At 35.4% G+C, this 12,135-nt stretch overlaps 1 protein-coding gene across 1 annotated transcript in view; it reads right to left on the bottom strand.

Moving 5' to 3' along the window:
* LOC150106346 (transmembrane emp24 domain-containing protein eca-like) overlaps window positions 1–12,135 on the bottom strand; it is a 48,748-nt gene that overhangs the window by 23,857 nt on the left and 12,756 nt on the right. The gene's annotated exons all lie outside the window — the stretch shown is intronic.

Raw genomic sequence — 12,135 nt, 5'->3', positions numbered from 1 at the left:
GTTCTGGAGTTAACCTTGATTGCAAAAAGTGTGACACTTAAAGCTGAACATTGTGGGACTCCCTCCTCTTGGGTATATGGTCAGCCAGAAAGTTCCTCATAAAAACAGATAGATTCACTCAGACCAAAATTGTGTAGCTCTTTCAATATTCCAAATCGCCAAGTAGTGTCATATGCTTTTCTATATGTGTGTATATATATATATAAAAAATAAAGATCTGAATATTTCAACCCAAATCATGGTCCAAGATGCTCACATTTAGGAAGGCATCTCTAATGGCTCCAGCCAGACTAGATGATCATAGTAGAATGATATTTTTGTTAGCCAGATTGAATGCCAGAAAAAAAAGCTTCTTTCTCTCTAGAAACCATAAAAAAAAATGACAACACACACAGTGTGTGTGTGATGCACATGTTTATTTGTTTTCCAGAATTGTGAACAAGCAGCTGGTCATAGCAATTTGATGGTATTTATTTGGGAATTTCAGAGATTTTGGATCCTCTCCCTAGTTTAGGGAAAGGCAATAAATAACTGTCTTTTGCAAAATATACCCTCACAGATAATTCTGTTGTGAAAGTGCAGCAGTTGATCTATGGATGATGGCAACAGATGCCTTACCATCATGTAATGGATATTATCTGGTCCAACAATAGTTGGACAGTATTTAAAATAAACAGCTTTCATTTCCTCTTTAGTTGTATTCTTCAGTGCTCTTTGAGAAAAGAGAATTTGATGTTTTTCTGCTTTGTTTTGTGGGCAAGAGACTCGGGGAGGGGGGGGGGATAAGAGGACATTGCTGATGTTTCAGCAAAAGTCTCTCCAAAAGTGTTGGCAACTGCTCTTAGATCAGCAACTGTGCATCCACTGTATTCAACAATAGAGTGCTGGTGGAAGATATATATTTCATTTTTTTTCTCCAGACTTGTTTACCATTGGTTGTGTTTGGTATGGAAGATGTGCATGGGATCCAGAATTCCTTTTGACTCTGATGCCAGATGAGTCTTACTCGAGCACATTTGAAATCAACAAGGTTTGTTGTGTGATATTGTCAGAAAATATCTCAAGCTTTCTTCTGAACTTCTTTGGCTGCTATGCAACTGTCATTCCACCATGGTTTAGGGAAATGTGAAAACCAAATGGAGGATTTGTTAACTGTAGATATGGCTGCTTCTGTAATACAATGTCACACAATTCACTGCATTACTGATGATTAGGAGCTAATCATCACATAATCAAATTCTGCTAATGATGAGAAGGTGGGTCAGTCATCTTGCTCCATTTTCCATCATGATATCTGTGATGGAGTGAACGGTTAACCATGCAGAAACGTGGATATCATGAGAAAGTGATCACTCCCAAATAAGCTCTCATCAGTTTCTCACTTAAAGAGTGTGAAAAGAGAGACTGAGCAGATAGTTAAGTCAATGAATGCTCAGGTAAGCAAATGGAAGAAGGTGCTACTTTCTGTGTTTAGGATGGAGTGATTGTTGTTGTTGATAAATCCCCCATTAAAAGGGGGAAAATAACTGTAATATCACATCAAGGTCATCTTGAGAAATATCTGCAGCAGTATCACTGGCTTCCAATGCTGTGAGATTTTATTTTCATTAGTGATGGATTTTTTCTTTTTTGAAAATTGTGGATGACTAGTATCCGTCATTTCTTTTTCTGAAAAAATATCCAGACATTGTCAAATCCCACTCCCTATAGGACACTCGGTATACTGACTGTTTTTATCTTCCTGGGGGAAGGGAAGCAGAGATCCATGCTATCTGTTGACAGGTCATCTATCAAAGGGTCTAGAGCAGTGTTTCTCAAAGTGTGGTACGTGGACCCCGGGGGGGGGTCCACGAAAGTAATTGAGATCATAAAACGTTCCTATTGTATCACTGAATAAGGTACAAGACATCTGTACCTTATTCAACAAATAGTGCAATTAGAAACAACTGGGTAAAAATGGAACTAATGAATTACATGACCCCTCCCACATAAAATGCTGTATAGTAGACAATCAAAACCATATGGTGCACCAGCAACATATGGTTTTGTTTGAGTGAACGTGTTAAAACTAAGAAATATATAGTGAATGTGTTTCAGATATTATATAAGGAATTTGGTTGAAGAGAATTAGCATTTCAACTGAACTGTCGGCTTGCTTTTGTCAATTAGTAGCGCGATCTTTTGTTAATACCGCACCAATCATATGGACGTCTTCATGGCTGCTTTATCTCTACTGGCCTACCATTGCTGTCTGTTTCGAGTTCTGCTTTCACTAGCCATTTGTTGAAGGTCTGTTCATTAAATACGGTATTTTTTTTTAGCTTTCAAATTCTTAAGTATGGATCACTGGTTAAAGACTGGATTTTTAAAATGCGCAAAAGAGAGGAACATAGTAGATACAGGTAGCTGTCAGCAACAAGAAAATGTTCATATTGTATCTGGATCAAGTGAAATTGATAAGTGTGTGTCGTTTGACATCTCTAAAGAACCAACTAGGAAGAAGATGAGAAAACTTCGTAAGTACGATATAAATTACTTGAAATGTGGATTTTCATGGATGGGAAATTAAGAGGAACCTATTCCATTATGTGTAATTTGCAGTGAAACTTTAAAAAATGAAAGTACGAAACCATGTAATTTAAATCGCCATTCTGAATCGAAACAATGAATGCAAGGACAAACCTGTCGAATTTTTTCAAAATAAACTAAAAAATTTTAAAAATCTCAAAAAGTGATGTCGATCATGTCAAGAGGTGAAAACATGAAGGCTTTAGAAGCTTCATATCGTGTGTTGCTATTAATAGCAAAAAGTGGTACAGCAGAAACGATTGGTGAAACTTTGGTCAAGCTTGCAGCAAAAATAATAGCAGAAATTATGATCGGAGATCATGCAAAAAGATCTTTTGATAGGATTTGTCTTTCAAATAGTACCATTCATCGAAGAATCACTGAAATGGCTGAAAATATAAAACAAACATTGTTATCCGATATACGTAAGAGTCGTTATTATGCACTGCAGGTAGTGAATCCACCGACATTACAAATTTTGCAAATCTTCTAGTGTTCGTTAGGTACGAAAAAATCAAAAAATTCATGACGATGTTTTATATTGCCAACCCTTGCCAGAACATACAACAGGAGAAGATATATTCAACAACATAAATACCTTTATGCATCAAAACAAGCTTGATTGGAAAAGTTGTGTTGGAATAAGCACAGACGGAGCAAAATCCATGGTCGGATCTAAACAAGGGCTTGTTTCAAGGATTCAAGCTATTGCACCAAATGCAAAGTCGACACACTGCTGCATACACACGGAGGCTTTGGCTGCACATACGATGTCTACAGACCTAAGAAAAGTTCTTGATGAAGTTGTAAAAATCATAAATTATATTAAAGGCCATCCTCTAAATGCCAGACTTTTCTCTCAACTTTGCAAAGAAATGGGAAGCAACTATACACAACTTCTTTTCCATACCGATATTCGTTGGCTTTCTCATGGAAAAGTTCTTACTCGTTTATTTGAACTTTGGAATGAACTACAAGTTTTTCTTGATGAAAAGTTTGAATTGAAAAAAGTATTTACATAATTGGAAATGGTTCAGTCAATTAGCATACCTGGCAGATATATTTACTGTATTAAATAGTCTTAATTTATCTTTACAAGGCAAGGAAATTTCTATATTTCATGTCCAAGATAAAGTGAACACCACGTTGGCAAAAATGAAGGTATGGCAAAAGCAGGTTAGTAATGGAGAATTTGATGCGTTTCCATCACTTCATGAACTGCTCGCAAGTTCAAATGAACAAATTGATGATGATGTGAAAATTACTATCATGCAGCATTTAAAAAGCTTACAAATGAATCTAGAAAAGTATTTCCCTGAATTGGACATTAATATCGAGTGGATAAGATACCCTTTCAATAAAAACAAATTTATGCCAAAGGGTCTATCGTCAATAGAAGAAGAACAACTTTTAGAACTAGCTTCTGATGGTTTCCTAAAAAATAAATACAGTGAGAATACGTTATCATCATTTTGCTACAAATACAGAATGAATTTCCTAAATTAACAGATAAAGCTCTAAGGTTCATTTTTTTTATTTCCAAGTTCATATCTGTGCGAAGTTGGATTTTCGGCCCTTGTAGATATTAAGACGAAGAAGAGGAATTGCATTATAGATGTCGAACTGCATCTGAGATTGAAATTAACAACTATAGAGCCAAATTTTGCTGAAATTTTATCTCACCATAAGCAATTTCACTTCTCTCATTGATGATAAATTATTTCAAGTAAGTAAAACTTTATAGTATCTTTATAAAGTTTGTTCTATTAAAAATAAATCATATTTTTTGTTTACATGAACATATAAATTCAAAAAAAAAAAGATATTTAATTTTTTAATATTTTAAATTAATTTATTTTTAATTAATTAATTAGGGGTACTTGGTAATAATGAAAATTTAAGACGGGGTCCGCGGATATCTGAAGTATGAGAAACACTGGTCTAGAGGCATGTCTTGGATCCTCTGTGGTGCATGTTCAATTATTTTTTAATAAGAGGATTTTCATGCAGAAAGACCATTTTTGGTAGATCCTTCAGGAGTCCGCTTGATTTTTCTCTTTAATTCACTCTAAAGTAATAGTGAGCAAATATCTTTCAAGTGTTGTAGTTGTGAGAAGGCAGGACTGCCATATATATATCAACATCTTCACTGACACTTCCTTAACAGTAATGTTCTCGTTGTAAGTGGGTTTAGCAGATGTGGTATATTGCCTCTTTACCTCCTGATAGGCAATACAGTAAAACTCCGAAGTTAAGCGGTAGGTGAGACCAAAACAAAAAGCATGCAAGTCGAATTCGCATAACTTGGGGTATAATTTTGCATGTAATTTATATATACAAACACACAAAATATTAGTTAAGTGGGACCAAAGGTTTGCAAAAACACCTATTTTTTTAAGAAATACTGTATAATCATAATTGTAGTTTTTCGTACATAAAAAAAAAAGAAAGTTATTTCGATGTCGATGGTTTCATAAAATCTAATAGATTCGTCTGACGGCCAGGGCTGGATTTACCGACGGTGCAACACGTGCATTTGCACAGGGTGACAAGCTTTTGGGAGCAGCAAAATCGGCCTAAAGTATACGAAAAATAAATCATAAAAAAAGTCATTTATTTCTTCTCTGTTGAAACCAGACTTCAGGAAGTCATTAGTTAAATTTTTATATAATAAAACTTCATTGTACTGCATATTTTTTTAAAAAAATCATAATCATAATAATGTAGTATTATGTTGCGTTTAATATTGCACTGTCGGTGTTAATATCAGACGACGTGACTATAGTAGAACAACTATTTTGCATTTATTTCTGATTCCATTGTTGGCCGTGAGTTGACCTTGACTGAGGGTAAATCTCATTTAACCAATGAGACCAAACAATCAATGAGATAATTGGTTAAGAGTAAACCAGTTAAAGAAATAAGAATCAAAACACAAACACATAAATACAAACTGTATTTATGTATTTTGATAATACAGTTGTGCAGTGATTGTTAATAATACTTTTTGATACGGTTATTAGGATTTGGCTTTGAAAATAATTTTAACATTCCAATATGTCTGATAAAATTCAGTATAAATTTTTTTAATTCATACTGAAGAGATCCTTTGATTAAAAAAAAAAACTATCAGGCGCAGAACATCGCAAACGAAAATCGGAAAAAGAACTCGATATTCAGAAACAAAGCGGGGCTTTGCATAAATATCTAAAAGCAAAACTGAAACAGCTAATGTAGTACAAGAGAAAATAAGCGAAAGGACCGAAAACAAAAATTCTGAGCTCATGGCAAGTAGTACTTGCCAAGTACTTCTCATCCCAGTAATGTTGATATTAGTAGCAATTGATTTTAATTATCCATGCAGATGCACATTTTCAGAACAAAATTCCATCGTTAAAGTTAATTATCTCTCTCTTTCTGTAAAGAAACATAGTTTATAATAATTTTTCATTAACTTAAGAATTTTCATTAGCTAATGTTACTATTTAGAATTTATGATCAGGCATGTTGAAGCCTAGCTTAACTTCGTGGCTTTTAAGATGTCATTAAAAGAGTTTTTTTAGGGGAAAGGGGCGGCAAAATTCCTAGGGCCGGCACTGCTGATATCATAATCTCTTTTTCTTGTCACGCAAAATCTCTTCATAGCAAGCCAATGATTTTTTTATTCCTTGCCTTGTGGCTACAATTCGTTCCTCGTTAGAATCTATGCCCTCCAAAATCTGTAAACCTTTCTTAATTAACCTGAGACCTTCTGTTAATTTTGCAATTGTCATGTGCTTTTCTGGTAGAACTGGATCTGAGGTTTCAGTCTCTTCAGTAGTGCTTTGCTCACGCATCTCTATGAGCTCGTCAACTGTAAGCTTCTTGTTATGCGAGTCTAACAACTCACTGACATCTTCACTGTCGACTTCTAAATATAATTGCTTGGCAAGGTTGACAATTTCTTCTATTGCCTCAGCAACTTGATCAGTTTCTGGCAACATTTCCATTTCGCATTTAAAAATGGATGGACAAAGTTTTTTCCAGACACCATTCAAGGTTTTTTGGGAAATTTCACCCCAAGAATCTCCGATAATCCTTACAGCATCTAAAACATTAAACTGTTTCCAAAACTCTTTAACAGAGCTCATTTTGCCTCATAGCTTCAGACTTGCAAACGAACGCTGTGTGTAGTATGCTTTGAATGTTTTGATAACTCCTTGGTCCATCGGATGAAGTAAGCTGGTTGTATTTGGAGGCAAGAAAACAACTTTTACATGTGGATCAAAATCAATTAAAGTTGCAGGAGGGTTACCAGGTGCATTATCAATAATGAGCACAACTTTAAACGGAATTTTTTTAAACTGACAATAATCTTCAACTTCAGGTATGAAGTGGAGACCAAACCAGTCTTCAAACATACAAGCTGTCACCCAAGCTTTAGAATTTGACTTCCAAATCACTGGCAAGCCAGTTTTAGATTTTTTTTTCCAGAGCTCTTGGATTTTCGGAGCGCTAAATTAAGAGAGGTTTAAACTTGCTGCTTCTCGACCAAGCATTACTGTCAACCGGTCTTTGGAAGCCTTAAAGCCAGGAAACATTTTTTCTTCACGTGCGATGAAAGTTCTCTTAGGCATCTTTTTCAGAACAAGCTGGTCTCGTCTACGTTAAATATAGTTTGACTGCTATAGCTACCTTCCTCGATGATAGCCTTAAGTGTCTCAGGAAAAGAAGACAGCCTCTTTATCAGTGCTTGCAGCCTCTCCACTCTCTGTGATGCTGTGCCAGTTACAGCGATTCTTAAATCGGTTGAACCAACCATTACTGGCCACGAAAGTTGATTCTTCTTTGGCCACTTCTCCAGCTTCTACTTTTAGCCTCTCAAAAATCAGCTTGGCTACATATTGTTGTTTGATCAATTGGACAATTTTTTACTCTCACTTGATTATCACACCATAATTTAAGCATCGTTTCCCTCTCACCAATAATCCCATGATGTTTACGAATTATGCTTTAATTCAATGACTGGGCATTTTTCACAGCAGAGAGAATTCTTCTTTATCTTTTATGATTGTTCGTACTGTGGATTCCTGTAGATCGAACTTCTTTGCTAGCTCACAAACTTTCATTCGGCTTTCAAAATCCTTAATAATGTTGAGTTTTGTTTCCAAAGTCACAAAGGTTTTCTTTTCTTGCTAGCTGTAGAAGAATGGACTTGCTTCTTTTGGACAATATTATTAATTTTTATGTGATAAAATTTTTATCAAGAACATAACATTAAACAATCGCAAGGTTTGTAGACTATAAAAATCATGTATGAATGGAGACTGTGCAAAACATATCAGTGCTTGTTCACAGCACGTGCGACACTGCTGGCGAATGCGGCCAGCACTGGAAAGATACGACTAGTGGTGAGGCGTGAAGTGGGATGGGAATACATACATATAAGAAACCACGTAACTCCGGATTCATGTAAGTTGGGGTATTACTGTACATTGCTCATTTTTTAATTTTTATATCTCCTTTCACCTTTGATGTGCCCAATGTAGCAGTAAAGATTGCAATCTTTAGTGGTACATTGGGCACAGATGGCAGAGCAGCCATGACAGACAGTTTAAGAATAATCATATTTCTGGCATTTAAAGCAGCATATGTTGAATGCTGGATATAGAGCCTTAGAGGACAGCTGAGATAACCAGTTTTACCATGACAGATAGTGGTGGTTTTGGTTTACTGATGGGAATCAAATGCCCATCCCTACACATGAAAATTCTTATGGCTCTCACTCCTTGTTCCTGTTCCTTGAGTTCAGTGCAGATCTGATATGAAATTAAGGACGGTCCTCTCTGATATTATGTCTCTAGAAAAGTGTGAAGTTTTGTGTGTGCACGTGCATGTGTGTGGTAACGAGTAATTGGTACAAAGCCTCAGAATTCCACTCCAGTATATTAATGGAATTTCTGAACATACTGCTAAAGTTCTAAAACCTCCTAATATTTGCAGTATCCTTTCATCACCTAAAAACAAGTTTTCTCCACGCAGCCTTCCAGGTATCTACCAGATATGCAGTCATCTGTCTGGAAAAACAAATCTTATATCCAGTATCTCAAACCTGAGCAGTCTGGCCTAGTAGAATGTGCCATCTCAACTAAGGAGTGATGTGAAACCCCTTTCTACACCAAACAAACTTCGAACTTCAGTTATCCCATTGACAGGGAATATGATCATATCATTTTTGAAAATTATAGAGACAACTACCATGATTGAATAAAAACTTTAGTTTAATATAATTAAAATCTACATTCGATGTTTAGACCTTTATGTCAAGGTCATCTTCTAGAGCATACAACTATATACAGACAACAAGCTACACTACAATCAAACTGATTTGTTAAAGTTACTGACCAACAGCTACAACAATTGTTGGCCTGACCTCTGGTGGAAAAAATAAAAAATAAAAAAATAAAGATGTTTCTGCTCCTTTCACAAATGTCCCCATCAATGACACAATTCTCCTACTACAGAACAAATTTCCGCCCGACATTATGGCCCTCTTTGCCCATGTACTACAGTCCGGTTACTTTGTGTGGCAAAACAAATTTTACCTACAAAAAGAAGGTACAGCCATGGATTCACTACTATTCCCCCCAATCGCTAACTTCTACATGGAAACCTTTGAGCAAAGGGCTCTTGATTCTGCCACGCTAAGACCGACAGTCTTAGCATGGCAGAAGCATGCCAGATTCGCGATCTGGCTGCACAGGCGACAAATGTTAAACACATTCCTTAGCCACCTGAACAAACAACATGAACGCATACAATTTACCATCGAAATCGAAAATCAAAACTCGCTCTCGTTCCTAGACACACATCTTCCTTCAGGCAGTCTATCCTTCACAGTCTACCGAAAACCGACACACACGGGCCAATACATACATGCTAATTCATACCACTACCCATGACAAAAATATGGAGTCATTAACATCCTTAAAAACAGAGCTACAACAATTTGCTCTAACCAGCAAGCCCCGAAACGAGAACTAAAAATCATCAGCGACACATTCATAAATAATGGCATTAACAAAAATACTATTAATAAAATACTCCATAAAACAACAACAAAAACGAATCTAGATTACAGTAAAACCATAACCATCCCATACATTAAAGGGTTATCAGAAAAATAAACAGAATCCTACAACATTATAACCTCAATGCCCTTTCAACCACCCACTAAACTTAAAACCATATTCAACTCCTCTAAGGATCCTCTCCTCCCATTAGCACATCCCGGAGTCTATTGCATCCGTTGCACCTGTAACTTGCCGTACATTGGTGAAAAAAAAACAGGACGGACAATCCCTATATGTAAGAAAGAACACATTAGACACATTAAATATAACCATTATGGTGAAGCAGGCCTCTCAGATCACGCGCTCAACACCTTACACCAAATCAACTGGAAAAGTACCCTCTCTTTACACCATACAAAAACCTGGTATGAAAGAAAATTTAAGGAAGCCTGTGAAATCCTGATAAACCACCCAAATATCCATAACAAAGATGGCATGAAAATTCCAAAGATTTGGATGGCACACATTCAGCCTACCTAATATATGAGATCCAGCATAAGTCAGGACTCTAGCCAATCTTCAGCTAGTATTAGAAACCATTCCATACCAACTGGCTGGAATGTACATTTATAATCATGATGTTAATATATATATATATAGATAGATACATAAACTTGTTGCACCCAATGTATTTCTACAACCAAACAGATACCACTAATAATGACTCTAGCATTGATGTATATTTTTTTTTTCTTCCACCAGAGGTCAGGCCAACAATTGTTGTAGCAGTCGGTCAGTAACTTTAACAAACCAGTTTGATTGTAGTGTAGCTTGCTGTCTGTGTATAGTTGTATGCTCCAGAAGATGACCTTGACATAAAGGTCAAAATGTCAAATGTAGATTTTAGTTATATTAAACTAAAGTTTTTATTCAAACACGGTAGTTGTCTCCATAATTTTCAAAAATATATGATTATATCAGTTTTATGCACATTCCTGATTATTATCTTACTGTGTGTGTACTTTAATAATTGGGAATTAACTAACTACTGGCCATCTGTTGTCCTACTGATGATGTAATGGTGCTTTTTGAAACTGACAATTTTATTGTAATTTATTTTGTGTTCCACTGTTACTGTACTGAAGAGGCCTATGATACTTAGGCGAAAATTTTACAGTTAAGAAATTTATTTCATGTAATTTTAAGTTTCCATCTTTAATTTTTCAAAATATGTCAAGCTTGCTATCAAATAATTATCTTCCACATACTATTAATCTCTGACTTCCTTTTTGCTAGTCAAGTAAGAAAGTTGGCATCCTGTTCATAATATTGGATGCTATAATCAAACTAATATAAAGGATAAATAAAGAATGATCTCTCAAGATCAAGAAATTCTGATGTTATCGTTTACAAGAGAAAGTATGTCAGGGGATAATAAATTTATTTACTTTATAAAAATAAGTAAATCTGCTAATGCCTTTAATCCCAAAAGGCAGTATGTGGGGCTGTTTTTTAGCCATATCTAACTGCTGGAGAGTGGAGTGTCAGTCTCCACCTTTAAGCCAATATTTTGTCTTAGTCACCAAGGCATCTTCATGAGCACAAAGACATACTCTACCCATGCACACAGATCCACCTGTAGGAAAACAAAGACAGTGTAAAAGATGAGATCTTGAAATCCTAGCTGGTGCCTTCTATTGACAGTGATGGAATCTTGCTCATTCCAATGATGTTTTCAAAATGACTTTTCTGTATTTTGGAGATGAGGCAGTCATATTTGTTTTGGTTTGGAGAATTTGGTTGTGCTGTAGGAGATTCTAGAAAAAGATTTGCATTTGTTTCAAAATCTGGCAGTTGATCATTTTGAACCTTCAGCAGAATGATCAAATCCCATCACCATGCCCACAGAAGGTACCAGCTAGAACGTTAGGATCCTGCCTTTTTACATACATACTCTTTATAAAGAGTATGTATAAAGAGTATGTTAGGATCCTGCCTTTTTACATACTCTTTATTTGGCTGCATACATGAAGAATTCTAGAAGTCTACTATGCTTAAATGAATTGCTAAACTCACATGAAAAATAAAAAAAAAGTCTACCACTGAAGAACTTACTGAAATGGCCCAGCAAGAAACCATTGAAAAAGAAAATATTAATGAATATTCCATTCTTAATTTTACATTAAAAAGACTAAACAGAGGCTTTTGAAAAAAATTGACTCGTCAAATTGTTTAGAAAATGATCCAAATGTGAACAGTCATAACGACAGTCAAGATTACTTTCTTATACTAAAGAGCTTATCAAGAAAAGAAAAAGCTTCTTAGTTCAGAAGAAAGAAACTACATGTACCATAAGTTTCTACTTTAAGAAGTCCTAAACAGTAAATCCTGTGATATTTCACTTTTGCATAATTAATAAATGCATTTATCACATATCATATCATTATTTAAGTGCCATATTATAGTTTATTGGCAATTTCAGTGCAATGTCATAGCTCAAACTGTACTTCCAGGA

The sequence above is a fragment of the Typopeltis vanoorti genome, chromosome 5 (genome assembly GCF_054136105.1).
Source record: "Typopeltis vanoorti isolate ZY-2024b chromosome 5, IOZ_Tvanoo_1.0, whole genome shotgun sequence".
NCBI classification, from domain to species: Eukaryota; Metazoa; Arthropoda; class Arachnida; order Uropygi; family Thelyphonidae; genus Typopeltis; species Typopeltis vanoorti.
Note: the sequence above shows the minus strand (reverse complement) of the source record. Positions and strands in the feature narration are given on the sequence as shown.